The following is a 17,028-nucleotide window of genomic DNA, read 5'->3' as shown; positions in this document are numbered from 1 at the left end:
TAATTTGTGTCTTCTCCTGTAAGAGCATCTATTAACAACTCTCAGAGTAGCATTAAAGTAGATAAAAATACTTGAGTAAATACTTAATTAAAACAATGTCACAATGACAACTAAATATTTCTGGTAGTTGTAAGAAATATCCTACAGTCTTAAAAACATACATTAAGTGCCATATTAAGTACTTTATTTCTTGTCTATGTCACTGAAGCTACACTCCAAGAGAAAAATATCTGTAATTCCTGTGAAGTTTAAGAGTGTTTGAACACTTAACTGAAATTTCAATGTTTCCAGCACCATCCATATTTGTAGAAAAAATTATTTGAAAAAGATTTTTACTGTTATTCATATTCCTTTTATCTAAGAAGATAAGGCTTGCCTTTTCTAAACAGATACAATGCAGATAAGAATTCATTCTGAATTACTTAGAAGTCTGGAGGTACCCCCTGTCAAATAAAACATTGATGTCTTAAAAAACAATCTGGAGATAATGCAAATTTAAAATTAAGTCATTAGAACTGCTATTTAAAAACACTAACCATGAGACTTAAAAAACATCAATTCTGATTTCAGATTGATTATATTCTTCATAGCTGAAGATGGAGAAGCTCTATACAGTCAGCAAAAACAAGAATGGGAGCTGTCTCTGGCTCAGATCATGAACTCTTTGCTGCCAAATTCAGATGTAAATTGAAGAAAGTAGGGGAAACCACTAGACCGTTCAGGTATGACCTAAATCAAATCCTTTATGATTATACAGTGGAAGAGACAAATAGATTCAACTGGTTAGATCTGATGGACAGAGTGCCTAAAGAAGGGACAGAGGTTTGTAAAACCATACAGGAGGAGTAGACCAAAACTATCCCTGAGAAAAAGAAATGCACAAAGGCAAATTGGCTGTGTGAGGAGGCCTTATAAGTAGCTGAGAAAAAAAGAGAAGCGAAAGGCAAAGGAGAAAAGAAAGGCTATATCCATCTGAATGCAGAGTTCCAAAGAATAGCAAGAAGAGATAAGAAAGCCTTCCTCAGTGATCAGTGCAAAGAAATAGAGGAAAAGAATAGAATGAGAAAGATTAGAGACTTCTTCATGAAAATTAGAGATACCAAGGGGACATTTCATGCAAAGATGGTCACAATAAAGGACAGGAATAATACGGACCTAACAGAAGGAAAAGATATTAAGAAGAGGTGGCAAGAATACACAGAAGAAATATACAAAACAGATCTTCATGATGCAGGTAAACATGATGGTGTGATCACTCGCCTAGAGCCAGATGTCTTGGAGTAGAGTTAAGTGGGCCTTAGGAAGCATACTATGAACAAAGCTAATGGAGGTGATGAAATTCCAGCTGAGCTATTTAAAATCCTAAAAGATGATGCTGTGAAAGTGTTCTACTCAATATGCCAGCAAATTTGGAAAATTCAGCAGTGGCCACAGGACTGGAAAATGTCAGTTTTCATTCCAATCCAAAAGAAAGGCAATGCCAAATAATATTCAAACTACCTCACAATTGCATTCATCTCACATGTTAGCAAAGTAATGCTCAAAATTCTCTAAGTGAGGCTTCAACAATAGGTGAACCAAGAACTTCCAGATGTTCAAGCTGGGTTTAGAAAAGGCAGAGGAACCAGAGATCAAAGGCCCACATCCCGTGGATCATACAAAACGCAAGAACATTCCAGAAAAGCATCTACTTCTGCTTTTGACTACACTAAATCCTGTGACTTTGTGGATCACAACAAACTGTGGAAAATTCTTAAACAGACCACTGACCTGCCTCCTGAGAAACCTGTATACAGGCCAAGCAGCAACAGTTAGAATGGGACATGGGACAACAGGCTGGTTACAAATTGGGAAAGGAGTACGTCAAGGCTATATATTGTCACCCTGATTATTTAACTTATATGCAGAGTACATCACGCTAAATGCCAGGCTGGATGAAACACAAGCTGGAATAAAGATTACCAGGAGAAATATCAATAACCTCAGATATGCAGATGGAAACATTCTGATGGCACAAAGCAAACAGGAACTAAAGATCCTCTTCGTGAAAGTGAAAGAAGAGAGTGAAAAAGCTGGCTTAAATCTCAACATTCCTAAAACAATGATTAGGGCATCTGGTCTTACCACTTCACGGTAAATAGATGGGGAAACAATGGAAACAGTGACAGACTTTATTTTCTTGGGCTCCAAATTCACTGCAGATGGTGACTGCAGCCATGAAATTAAAAGATGTTTACTCCTTGGAAGAAAATGAGAAACCTAGACAGCATGTTTAAAAGCAGAAACAGGATTTTGTCAATATAAGTCTGTATAGTCAATGCTATGGTTTTTCCAGTAGTCATGTATGGATGTGATAATTGGACCATAAAAAATTTGAGAGCAGAAGAATTGATACTTTTGAACTGTGGTGTTGGAGAAGACTCTTGAGAGTCTCTTGGACTGTAAGGATATCCAACCAATCCATCTTACAGAAATTAGTCCTGAATATTCATTGGAAGGACTGATGCTGAAGCTGAACCTCCAATACTTTGGTCACCTGAAGCAAAGAACTGACTCATTGGAAAAGACCCTGATGCTTGGAAAGATTGAAGGCAGGAGAAGGGGAAAACAGAGGATGAAATGTTTGAATGGCATCACCAACTCAATGGACATGAGTCTGAGCAAGCCCCAGAAGTTGATGATGGACATGGAAGCCTGGCATGCTGCACTCCACAGGGTCCCAAGGAGTCGGACATGACCAAACAACTGAACTGAACTGATCAAAGATCTACTATCAGTCAGTTGTACCTTCTTCTGTTTATGCTGTGTGATGTGTGTGTGTGTGTGTGTGTGTTTGGAAGTGCTTTATAAGGAGATGACACATTATTTTGGGGCAACAAAATCAACAACAACAAAAAACTGAAAAATCACCATTGATCATCCTACTGTCTGAAGAATGTTGACATAATATTAGTTGTTTTGTTTCCATTCTTCAAAATGACCGTTAATTCTCAATGCTGTTGATACTGTTCCCATAAAGATTGTTTATGAAGTGAATGTTTTATATAATTAGAAAATAATAATCATTTGGAACTGCTTCTGTAGTATTCAGTTTTTTATTTTATATCACTTATCTGAATGAGTTGAATCTGAGCAAACTCCAGGAGACCGTAAATGACAGGGATATCTGGTGTGCTACAGTCCATGGAGTAGAAAAGTCAGATATGACTTAGCGACTGACCAACAGCAATCTGAATGAAAGGGCTAAAATGCCAAATAGCTTTTGAGAATTTCTAAAAATTTTCTATGCCCATAACATTTTATAATGACACTCAAATGTATTAATATTTACTACTACTGTCATTTTTATAAATAGATATTAAAATGGAAAACTTTAATAACTTGTCAAATTTCATATGCTGATCTTAACTTATGAGCATGTATATTATATATTGTATATTATATATTATGAATTTACTTGTAAATTGTGAAATTATAATACTGTTACTATTTCAAAAGCAGTCTATGTGGGTGCAGTTCAAATGCAGTAGAATAAGTCACTGGAATCCCTGGTTCAATATGGGGAATGCTCTTCCTATTCCTGTATCTCATTGGGCTCCTTTCTTAAACGAGGTCACAGTGTTTCACTGATTTGTAGTGATTCACTACAGTGTTTCTGTAGTTCTAAAGACAACTTATATTAATGAGTTGGCAGTTATGACCCTGGTAAGTTATGTATTGAAGCTTAATAATAGGGCTTAACATATTAAATTGATGACCAACAAATTTAGAATGTCTTTAGATTCTTTTTTGTCCAGACATTAGGGATAAGAACAATTATTTGTAATGCTTTTTGGTATCTGATTCTCTATCTTTATATATTTGTATTAGAATATTTAATATCATGATGTGTTTATAGGTGCCATCCATATCAATTATAGTTAAGACTTCTAGTCATCATTTCCTTAAATTACACAGATCTTACACAATTACCCAGATCTTACAAATAAGCCTCAGAGTACAAAAGAGATACTTAAAATTTACACCTATCAAAGTATTTTTACATACCAAATCTTAAGGGAACCAAAAATTCCTTTTGTAACTTCCTTATTATAACCATATTTTGAGACTAAAATTAGACTGTCACTTTGTTTTATGCAGCCGAGTATATTTTTGATGTGCTTTCCTCAAATGCTGTTAACAGTAAGGAAAGTTGTTTATGGTGTGATCCAAAACATTTTTAGATTATTTATTTAACTCAACAGTCACCCTGCTGCTTCATGTACCATTTTAGAGAATGTATTGCACTCTGGATGTACAAAAATACCAATGGCAGAATATTCACAAAATGTTTTCTGATACTTTGAGAGAACTGGATGTTCTCTAAATATTCCACAGAGGCAGAACCCTACCGCACTTTCAAATTAATGAGGTCAGTCAAGTCCAGTTGTGAATATTCAATTGCATTTCAACATATTCACAAGGGAAGGCTCTCTGCAAACTCTTGCCTATAATTTTAGGATGGAAAGAAGGAAAACCCATAGTCTCTGCATCTACACCATCTATGGTGTATTGGAGAAGAGAGAGAAACAGATGGTGGAGGTTTAATACTGGCAATGTGGTAAGTATTGCTATGATGGGGATAAAGTCAAGATGAGAACTCTCCAGGAAATGGCATCAAATCCAGTCTGAGAGGAATGAGAAAATCATCCCAGAGAAGATACACTATGCTGACACCTGAAGGGTGGATGAGAGATGATTATGTAACAAGGGCATGAGACAGCCAGTCTTCCAAAGCAAACAACTCAGCCTAAGTTTTCACCCCTGTAATAAGAAAGTAAAGATACAAATATTTGTTTGTGTAGTTTAAAAGTCAAAGACTAAGCATAAGAAAGGTTTAGCTGTCTTCTTATGGAGTCATTTTTCTCTAACACTAGACAAGATTAAAAATGTTATGGATGTGGATATGGAGAAGTAGTGGTGTGAATCCAGGCAGCTGGAGTCTCAGTCTGAGTAAGCACCATTTAGAAAGATCACCAGTGTGCCAGGTAGAGGCATGTAAGCATTTTATTATTTGCTTTCTAGCCAACTAAAGAAGTATTTGATGACTGTAAACTATTCGACTATGGATCTTTCTGTCTGGAAAGAAACTTGTCTGAGTTCTGATGTCTCCTTTTCATGTAGAGATTATTCCTCAATGACCCAGGAGGTATACATATTCTTCTAATGTAAAGGGAGGAATTCTAGACTTTTATAGAATTGGAGATAAGATGAAAAGACGGAATGTGTTCTGTATGAAGAGCATCAACAAGAATAAGAACAGACTCATGTAAACTGGGGACAGTAGAAGAATGAACCAGAGCTTTTGATGGAACTTCTAAGAATCTCTCAGAATGATAGACTTGCACTTCGTGTTGGTTACAAACTTTGGTTCAGAGATGGAGATAATGCATATTTAGCCATGACATAATAGATGGTTTACCTGGATCAAGGTTCCTAGATATCCCAAACTGATAAAAGGGTGATTCAAGATTTATTCTGTGCTCTGAACTAGACAAATGAGCAAGAAACAGAACAGGCATATCTCGCAGAAGACAGAGTAATTGGGCATACACCATCTGACATAGGTACATGGTACAAAGAACACATACTAAGCATCGAGAGCATACAAGAAGGACATCTCAGAGTAGTGAGAGAGTGTATGAGTCAAAACAGAAGCCTGGTCAACAACTGAGGTTCTAGATACAGGACAAGATAGAAAGGTTAATATCGTGCCTTCACGTGTGGCAAAGAAAAATGAGGATTTAGAGTTAAATTAGGGTACTACTTCTTTGAATATCTCCAGTATTCATTGGAGATAATGACTTTTCATTTCAACAACAGAATGATAGTTTTACTAATCAATATGTAGGTCTTTTGCCTATTTGGTGTGGTGAAAAGACAAGAGAGCAAAGGAGTTGGTAAAACTGAATGAAATTATAAGTGAATGAGGTCTTTACTCCATAAGGAGAGAGCACAGATAAGAAGGGAAGCTATTAAATAAGGGAAGATGGAAATGTGGAGGCAAAAACTGGTAGAAGTATAAAGAGAAGATACTGAACTCTCCCTGTTTAACTGAGGTTTTCTGAAAACAGATTCTTTACTTCAAATAAAATTCAACACTACTTATATTTACAGTCACTCAGAATGCTGGTTTAAGACATTAAAAGATGTAGAGACATATTTCCATTGTCCCATTTTAAGTGAACCTAGCTAGTACTGTACCCTGCCTTTGTTCCAGAAAGTATGTGTTAGTGTTATCTTTGACTTTTTGTAAATCTCTAGTCAGGGATACAGTCTGCATTAACTGATAAGCTCTACTGGTTTCTTGAATACAAATTTCCCTCTAAAGACCAGGGCCCAGTGGCTAGTAGTTTGTATGTAGTTTCCAGTTCGTATTAGAATTGCCTACTGGAAAGTGAAAGTGAAAATGAAGAGTGAGTGAGAATGTTAGATACTCAGTCTTGTCCAACTCATTTGCTAACCCATGGACTGTACCCCTCCAGGCTCCTCTGTCCATGGGATTTCCTAGGCAAGAATAACTGGAGTGGGTTGCCATTTCCTACTCCAGGGGATCGTCCCAACCCAGGGATTGAACCTGGGCCTCCTGCATTGCAGGCAGATTCTTTATCATCTGAGCCACCAGGGAAACCCAAATGCAACACAGAAGACAGTAATTAATAGCTTATATGTATTATAAATCTAGGGCTTCCCTGGTGGCTCAGTGGATAAAGAATCCACCTGCAATGCAAGAGGCCCAGATTCAATCCCTGGGTTGGGAAGATCCCCTGGAGTAGGAAATGGCAACCCACTCCAGTATTCTGGCCTGGAAAATTCCACGGACAGGATAGTCCTTGGAGTCGCAGAGTCGGACACAACTGTGCAGCTTTCACTTTCATCACACTTTCATTTTAATCATAAATATAAATTTTAATAATAATGCCCTTTATTTGGTATTCTCTTTCCCACTGTCCTTTTTTCAGTTAAATGGTATTATCATACAAGACTGTCCAGATTGTCAATAATTTTCAAAATTCTTTGGGGAAAGAACTTACAGATTTTTTAAAATTAAATTTTAAATAAAGATCCTTACAATATCAAATAATATTTGTGTGCTCAATGTCATTATTTTTGAAGGATTAAGTATGTACTGAAAAACTCTCAAATATTTTAGGATGCTTTTCCCTTAGAAAGTTAGCTCTTGTTAAACAAGAGGTATATTTTTCCTTAAATTCATGTATTTATATTCCCAGCTTGCTAAATTCTCTATTCTATTCAATTCAATAAAAACAGTTAATTTTGCTATTTTTGGATTGATATGCTGTTCCCTTTATTTTTTCCATTGAGACAAATGCTATTTTTATGCATAATATTAGACTAATGTCTCAATAAACCATTTGCAAAATTATTAAAAGATGAAATTTCTTTAGTGGAAAGAAAAAAATGTCACAAAAAACCTAAAATTGGGAAAATCTGCACAATATAAAGATTAAAATGCCCATTACATTTAGCAATAATTACTAAACTTTCCATATCTTTTATAGTTTTGAGTCATTAGATTATCTTAAAATCATCTGAAAACTGTAGAGAGAGAACTAGGTGTCACATCAGTGGCTAGCAATTGGTGCAACATTTTGGAAGAACCAGTACTTTCCATATAAAAAGACTGGCAAAGAAACCACAGCTAAGAAATGCAGTTTGGAAAAAAGTGAATAAGCAAAAACAAAGTATAATTTCTTGAGTCTTAAAGCAAGAATTGGGCATCTCTCAGTAGACCTTATAATGTAAGTAAGAAAAATAAAGCAGAATAGGATATCAAGTACTGGAGAAGGAAATGGCAACCCACTCCAGTATCCTTGCCTGGAAAATCCCATGGACAGAAGAGCCTGAGAGGCCATAGTCCTTGGGATCGCAAAGAGTCGGACACAACTGAGCAACTAACACACAAAACAGGATATCAAGTGGATAGAAATTTTTAAATACACTGTTAAGGATTATCACTCTCCTTAGTGAACTGGAACTGGGCTCCATATGTTATCCTTTAGGGTTAGTTATATAAAAGGATATCTAGTAAATACAGGTACAGGTCTTCAGTTCCTATATCAGTTCAATGTCCTCAAGAAGATCTTGACTACAAGGACTCATTCTAAGTCAAGAGAGAGAGAAAAAGATTTAGGGGGTGAAGAGAGAGAAAAAGAGAGAGTCTTAACTAACAAGTAATGCTTATGTGTGTTTACTGTGTCAGAATATTACTAAACATTTAGAAAATTTAACATCTGATTTTCATAACAACAAGGTAAGGAAGAAACTACTATTATCCTTTGTTGTGGCTTCAACTGAGGCATTGGGTAACTGAGTAACTTGCCAGTGTCGCACAGATGTGATCCTTAGTACCCAATGAAGGCATTCTAGCCCCAAGTCTATTCACAGAAACACTTATCCTTTTGCGTCCATGTCAAAATGACACAGGTAGAAATTCAAGGATATTTATAAGTGAAGTAAGCCCCAATATCCAACTGAAATAGACATAGAGCTTTTAGACTCCATGGCATGACTTTTTAAAATAAAACTCTGCTGTCTGAAGTAGAATAAATAGGCAAAGCATTTGCCACTTGGAGAATTTATCCTTACTGAACCTTGCTTTTGAGTAGGATGATACAGAATATAAGTATATAAAATAAAATAAAACATTTTGCCTTATAAACAATTTTTAATATTTGGGTATGAGGGTTCTTAAGAAAATAAAAAGGGATATTAATAATACATACTTTTTTTATAGAGTAGGTTTCCTAAAGCAATACTATAACATAATAGATACAATTAATAAAACACTGAATGTGAGAAGAACCAAGAGTTTTCTTTCAGAAAACGAAAATGAAGAACTAGAACATTCAGATCATGCAGAAACAAAGTTTCAGCATCTTAGAGAGAAGATCATTAAGTGAGTCATCTAAGGATAAGGCATGGGTAATGAACTTGAAGAGGGGAACAATGCCTTGGCATTTTCATGGTATTCAGCACCAAGAAAATATCACTAAACAAGGAATGAGTATTGTACTGATTATATCAAGACAATAAAATAAGAATGATAATGCCATTTGAAGCACAAAGCAGAGTAAAATTAAAGAATGTTTGCTTAAAAATGACATATAGGGATGACTCCTAAATGAATGGAGTTTATATACTTTTTAACTGATGACATATGGTAATGCATAATAGAGTAGTTATAACACCATCTCTATAAACACTTTAATTGGATGAGAATATTGGGGAGTGACATCAACTATCACTCATGGGCATTTTAAAACTCTTTTTTTTTTTCTTTTAGTAAGCAGTTGATAAACATTTGCCTGATAAAAATAGTGTAGTTAAGGGGATTTTATCCCCAGAAAACAACTCTTTTAGGGATATTACAAGGCAATTGTTTTTTTGATACATTACATAAAGGGCAACTCTATTTTGCAAAGGAGTAACCACCAGGTGTCTATTATTTTATTTTTATTATTTATGTCTTCCTCTATTACTCACCTGTAATCTGTGCTTCTCTGAAAATCCTCTATTTTAATAACTTAAACACCACAAAGCATGCTGAATATTGACTACTCCCTTGAGTTCATATTTACAAAGGACTTGTTTCTCTGTTGCTACAATACATGTTTTCCATGTGCTAGTTTTAGTAGAATGATTTTATGATAATAACAAAGTAGTAGATAAGTCTGGGAGATAATTTGCCAGCATAAGGATTATGAAATTCATCAAATTTATAAAATCTGATAAAACTGATTTTGTTTCTACTTCAGTGTTTAGATAAATTATATTACCATCTGTTGTTGAGGAGACTCTCTGATGCACATTTTAAAAAGTATTTAATCAAGGTTTTAAATAAATATACAAGATCTGACAATAAGAATAGGACAGAAGCAAAAGATATTTCTTTTCCACATATTTTAAATAGATTCCCTTTACCCTTTACTGTAAAGGGTCCATTAGCTAACTCACCCATTCTAAATTTTCACTTAAATTGATTTTATCATATGGAACTAACTGTTGGAAGAAATTTTTTAAAGGATTTTTAAAAATTGTTTTAAAAAACAAATTTTAATTGTTCATTTGAAAAGAAATTTTAATTGTTCATTTGAAAAGAGTTATAACAATTTATAACCCCATGAACAGTATGAAAAGGCAAAATGATAGGATACTGAAAGAGGAACTCCCCAGGTCAGTAGGTGCCCAATATGCCCCTGGAGATCAGTGGAGAAACAATTCCAGAAAGAATGAAGGGATGGAGCCAAAGCAAAAACAATACCCAGTTGTAGATGTGACTGGTGATAGAAGCAAGGTCTGATGCTGTAAAGAGCAATATTGCATAGGAACCTGGACTGTCAGGTCCATGAATCAAGGCAAATTGGAAGTGGTCAAAAAGGAGATGGCAAGAGTGAATGTAGACATTCTAGGAATCAGCGAACTAAAATGGACTGGAATCGGTGAATTTAACTCAGATGACAATTGTATCTACTACTGTGGGCAAGAATCCCTCAGAAGAAATGGAGTAGCCATCATGGTCAACAAGAGAGTCTAAAATGCAGTATCTGGATGCAATCTCAAAAATGACAGAATGATCTCTGTTCGTTTCCAAGGCAAACTATTCAATATCACAGTAATCCAAGCCTATGCCCCAACCAGTAACACTGAAGAAGGTGAAATTGAATGGTTCTATGAAGACCTAAAGACCTTTTAGAACTAACACCCAAAAAAAGATATCTTTTTCATTATAAGGGACTGGAATGCAAAAGTAGGAGTCAAGAAACACTTGGAGTAACAGGCAAATTTGGCCTTGGAATATGCAATGAAGCAGGACAAAGGCTAATAGAGTTTTGCCAAGAGAATGCACTGATCATAGCAAACACCCTCTTCCAACAACACAAGAGAAGACTCTACACATGGACATCACCAGATGGTAAACATCGGAATCAGATTGATTATATTTTTTGCAGCCAAAGATGCAGAACTTCTACACAGTCAGCAAAAACAAGACCGGGAGCTGACTGTGGCTCAGATCATGAACATCTTATTGCCAAATTCAGACTTAAATCGAAGAAAGTAGGGAAAACCACTAGACCATTCAGGTATGACCTAAATCAAATCCCTTATGATTATACAGTGGAAGTGAAAAATAGATTTAAGGGCCTAGATCTGATAGAGTACCTTATGCACTTTGGACGGAGGTTCATGACATTGTACAGGAGAAAGGGATCAAGACCATTCCCATGGAAAAGAAATGCAAAAAAGCAAAATGGCTGTCTGAGGAGGCCTTACAAATAGCTGTGAAAAGAAGAGAACAGAAAACCAAAGGAGAAAAGAAAAGTATAAGCATCTGAATTCAGAGTTCCAAAGAATAGCAAGGAGATATAAGAAAGTCTTCTTCAGGGATCAATGCAAAGGAATAGAGGAAAACAACAGAATGGGAAAGACTAGAGATCTCTTCAAGAAAATTAAAGATACCAAGAGAATATTTCATCCAAAGATGGGCTTGATAAAGGACAGAAATGGTATGGACCCAACAGAAGCAGAAGACATTAAGAAGAGGTGGCAAGAATACACAGAAGAACTGTACAAAAAAGATCTTCACGACCCAGATAATCACAATGGTGTGATCACTGACCTAGAACCAGACATCCTGGAATGTGAAGTCAAGTGGGCTTTAGAAAGCATCACTACAAACAAAGCTAGTGGATGTGATGGAATTCCAGTTGACCTATTTCAAATCCTGAAAGATGATGCTGTGAAAGTGCTATACTCATTAGGCCAGAAAATTTGGAAAACTCAGCAGTGGCCACAGGACTGGAAATGGTCAGTTTTCATTCCAATCTCAAAGAAAGTCAATGCCAAAGAATGTTCAAATTACCACACAATTGCACTCATCTTACATGCTAGTAAAGTAATGCTCAAAATTCTCCAAGCCAGGCTTCAGCAATACGTGAACCATGAACTTCCAGATGTTCCAGCTGGTTTTAGAAAAGGCAGAGGAACAAGAGATCAAATTGCCAACATCCGCTGGATCGAAAATGCAAGAGAATTCCAGAAAAACATCTATTTCTGCTTTATTGACTATGCCAAAGCCTTTGACTGTGTGGATCACAATAAACTGTGGAAAATTCTGAAAGAGATAGGAATACCAGACCACCTGATCTGCCTCTTGAGAAACCTATATGCAGGTCAGGAAGCAACAGTTAGAACTGGACATGGAACAACAGACTGGTTCCAAATAGGAAAAGGAGTTCGTCAAGGGTGTATATTGTCACCCTGATTATTTAACTTCTATGCAGAGTACTTTATGAGAAACACTGGGCTGGAAGAAGGACAAGCTGGAATCAAGATTGCTGGGAGAAATATCAATAACCTCAGATATGCAGATGACACCACCCTTATGGCAGAAAGGGAAGAGGAACTAAAAAGTCTCTTGATGAAAGCTTAAGAGGAGAGTGAAAAAGTTGGCTTAAAGCTCAACATTCAGAAAACTAAGATCATTGCATCTGGTCCCATCACTTCATGGCAAATAGATGGGGAAACAGTGGAAACAATGTCAGACTTTATTTTTCTGGGCTCCAAAATTGCTGCAGATGGTGATTGCAGCCATGAATTAAAAGATGTTTACTCCTTGGAAGGAAAGTTATGACCAACCTAGATAGCATATTCAAAAGCAGAGACATTACTTTGCCACCAAAGTCCACCCAGTTAAGGCTATTTTTTTTTCTAGTGGTCATGTATGGATGTGAGAGTTGGACTGTGAAGAAAGCTGAGCACTGAAAAATTGATGCTTTTGAACTGTGGTGTTGGAGAAGACTCTTGAGAGTCCCTTGGACTGCAAGGAGACCCAACCAGTCGATTCTAAAGGAGATCAGCCCTGGGTGGTCATTGGAGGGACTGATGCTAAAGCTGAAACTCCAATACTTTGGCCACCTCATGTGCAGAGTTGAATCATTGGAAAAGACCCTGATGCTAGGAGGGATTGGGGGCAGGAAGAGAAGGGGATGACAGTGGATGAGATGGCTGGATGGAATCACTGACTCTATGGACATGAGTTTGAGTAAACTCCTGGAGTTGGTGATGGACAGGGAGGCCTGGCGTGCTGTGATTCATGGGGTCGCAAAGAGTTGGACATGACTGAGAGACTGAACTCAACTGAACTGATAACAGTTTAAAGGAGACCTGAAAGAAAAAGGTTAAAAGATAAAAATTAAGAATTTAAAAAAAGAGCTCCAAAGATTTATACCAGGGATAATTTAATATATTTTATGTAGTTTGTAATATAAGAGAACTCTATGCAAGACTAATTTGAAATTAGAAAGGAAAAAATTACCATACATATGTAATCAGCTGCTTTTTCCAATGGTCTGTATTTCTACTCAGGTATTTAAAATTGCTACCTTTTAACAACTTTCATAGAGTTTTCAACATAGAAATGTTTGTAGAGAGTAAATTTATAGCAGATAGCTAAAGGATCATTTTCAACCTCTGAGGAAATAACCAAATTTTCTTCCACAGAATCTATCATTAATATCTGTTATACATTATTCCCTATTTTTTAACTTTAAAATACACCCCACCTAACAAAGTACATTTTGCCCAAATATCTGCTCCCGTTTGGAATTACTTTTTTTATAAATGACATCATTCTAATCAAACATCTTCTTTTACTTCCTTTCTCCACTTTCAGTTAATCTGTAAGTCACACCTCTACTTCAGAGATGTCTCTCTAATCATGGTCTAACACCCACAGCCCTCGGCTCATCGCATCTCAACTGTGAGTAACTCTACGCACCATATAGTTTCTCTACCAATCTAATTCAATTGTTTATGTTGTTCCTTGGCCAAATTTCTTAGTTAGAGAAATATAAATCCATTATAACTAATTAAAGAAGAAAGGGACTTATTACACAGATGACACCACCATTACGGCAGAAAGTGAAGAACTAAGGTAATGAAAGTAGAAGAGGAAAGTTTTTCAAAAGCTCATTTAAAACTCACCACTCAAAAAGCTAAGATCATGGCATCTGGTCCCATCACTTCGTGGCAAATAGATACGGAAACAATGGAAACAGTGACAGACTTTTTTGGGGGGGCTTCAAAATCACTGCAGATGGTGACTGCAGCCATGACATTAAAAGACTTGCTCCTTGGAAGAAAAGCTATGACCACCCTAGACAGCATATTAAAAAGCAGTGACAATTACTTGGCTACAAAGGTCCATCTAGTCAAAGCTATGGTTTCTCCAGTAGTCATGTATGGATATGAGAGTTGGACCATAAAGAAAGCTGAGAGCCGAAGAATTGATGCTTTTGAACTGTGGTGTTGAAGAAGACTCTTGAGAGCCCCTTGGAGAGCAAGGAGATTCAACCAGTCAGTCCTAAAGGAAAACAGTCCTGAATATTTATTGGAAGGACTGATGTTGAAGCTGAAGCTCCAATACTTTGGCCATCTGATGTGAAGAACTGATTCATGGGAAAAGACCCTGATGCTGAAAAGATTGAAGTCAGGAGGAGAAGGGGCCGACGGAGGATGAGATGGTTGGATGGCATCACTGACTTGATGGACATGAGTTTGGGCAAGCTCCAGGAGTTGGTGATGGACAGGGAAGTCTGGCGTGTTATAGTCCATGAGGTCGCAAAGAGTAGGACATGACTGAGTGACTGAAATGAACTGAACTGAAGCTGTACATATAATTCAAAGAATCTTTAATGGGACTAAAAACGAGAGACTGTGCTGAGCTTCCATTCTCAAAATTGTCACAGAATTGGGCTGTCAAATGAGTAACTTTAACATGAGTATGACAGTAAGCACTCCAGAATGATACTGTCCCTCATCTGAGACAACCACACACTTTGTCTTTCTCCCAATTTGTCACAACTTCCCATTAGTTCACTGATTAGAAAGTTTAATGTTCCAACTGGAACTCATAATGGAATCTGGAAAATGCACTTTTTAGTTTTCCAATCATGATAAACCATACAAGGTGGGGACCCAGGTTTGAGTGTTAAACAAATCAATTTACAACCTCCATCATATGTTGCAAACAAAATTATACTTATAAAAGCCTAATTTTATCATGAAATGACCATTCTGCCAAAATATTTTGATTAACCTATATCCAAATGTTAAAATTCAAATGCATTACTATTTCTTTCCATACTCATTTATGTGCTCAAAAGCTTGCTTTAGAGCCCAATTTTGCTTAGTCTTCTTCTAGGCCCTTATTCTAAGAAATAAAATAGGGATCCTTGCTCTTAAAGAATTTAAGTCATATGTAGGGTGCTAGATAAAATATATAATAAGAAAAGTGAGCTAGGATGCTGTAATAGTGTTGAGTAAAATGTCCTATGAAACCTGAAAAAACTAAGGTGAGCTTAAAAAGGGAGAGGTGAGGAAACTGTTCACAGAGCAAGTTTTTGAAACATAAAAATGAATTTTTTTTCTGGTGGTCATGTGACCAGGGTTTAGACAAAGGAAGAGAAAATTTTGTAGACTTTGTATAATGGAATATGAATATGGAGTATGCAAGAAAATGAAAAAGTTAGAGAATGTAAGTTTTCAGGAATAATTAAAATTTTTGTTCTCTATGTTGACATGATGAAGCGATAAGCAGATGAAAAGAAAAACAAAAAAAACCTCTTATTTGCCCTAATAAAGGGTTTGTGTCCTGTAAGTGACTGAAGACTTCCCAGGTAGTGCTAGTGATAAAGAATCTGCTTGCCAGTGCAGGAGAAGGAAGGGAGGTGGGTTCGATCCCTGGGTGGGGAAGATCCCCTGGAGTAGGAAATGGCAACCCATTCATGTATTCTTGCCTGAAAAATTCTATGGGCAGAGAAGCCTGGTGCACTACTATCCATGGGGTCACAAAGAGTCGGGCAGGACTGAGCAACTGAGAATGTGATTGAGAGCCTCTGAGGAAGTCTGAAACATAGAGGTGAATTTAAGCTTTTTCCTGTTGGTATGATGGGCATTAGAATGTAAAAGGACTTCCCTGATGGCTCAGATGGTTAAGAATCTGCCTGCAGTGTGAGAGATCCAGGTTCAGTCCCTTGGTCAGGAAGATCTCCTGGAGAAGAGAATGGCAAGCCACTCCAGTATTCTTATCTGGGAAATTCCAGGGACAGAGGAGTCTGGTAGGCTATAGTCCATGGGTTCACAAAGATTTGACCAGGACTGAGAGATTAACACTTTCACTTTTCTTTTAGGCTGAAAAACGGTAAGCTAAACCATGAAGAACACTTAGAAGCAATTATTCTAGGGTCGGATTCAAATTCAGACAGTGACATTGAGCATTAATAGGAGACAGTGCTTTGTAAGCTAATGAGGATATATTAACATCATGACTCAGCTTGATTGTCTTCAATATTGTGGTTTATTCACTAATAATTTCCTCTATCCCCCAACTGATTCTGAACCCGTCAGCTTTTCTTGGGCCACATTTATTGTTTCACACCTTTGTACATTCTTCTTCTCTCTGCTCAGTTTTCTATCTAAAATGATCCACCTCAAAAGGGCTTTGCTTGTGTAAATCTCCCTTCACACACTGAATGTGTGATGGAAATTCCTTCTTTCCTGAATGGAGAATTCTGCCTTCTGTCCTAAATAAAAGTTCAGATTTTATTATACTGTGTTCGTTTGTGGTCTATATTCCCACATGGCTATGTCAAAGAGATATAGACTGCATCTTAACTTGTGGAATGTCATAGATTTGAAAAATGCAGAGAATTCATATAAATTAAGGTAAGGTGTATACATTTTCCTATGATACAAAGGGAAGCCTAAGAAAAACACCCAGATAATTGACAGTCTGAAAATGTTTCCAACTTCTCCATTCTTTTTTTATACTTAATTGGTCATGTTTCCATTTAGAGGCTATGGATAGAAACACATAAAATAGATTCATGAATTTTCAAACTAGTGGGTGCAAAAATGACCACAGTTTAATCATCTGGTTAACTAGCAAGGCAAACAGCATTTATT

Source organism: Bos taurus, chromosome 20 (genome assembly GCF_002263795.3).
Source record: "Bos taurus isolate L1 Dominette 01449 registration number 42190680 breed Hereford chromosome 20, ARS-UCD2.0, whole genome shotgun sequence".
Lineage (NCBI taxonomy): Eukaryota > Metazoa > Chordata > Mammalia > Artiodactyla > Bovidae > Bos > Bos taurus.
This window is presented reverse-complemented; position numbering follows the sequence as displayed.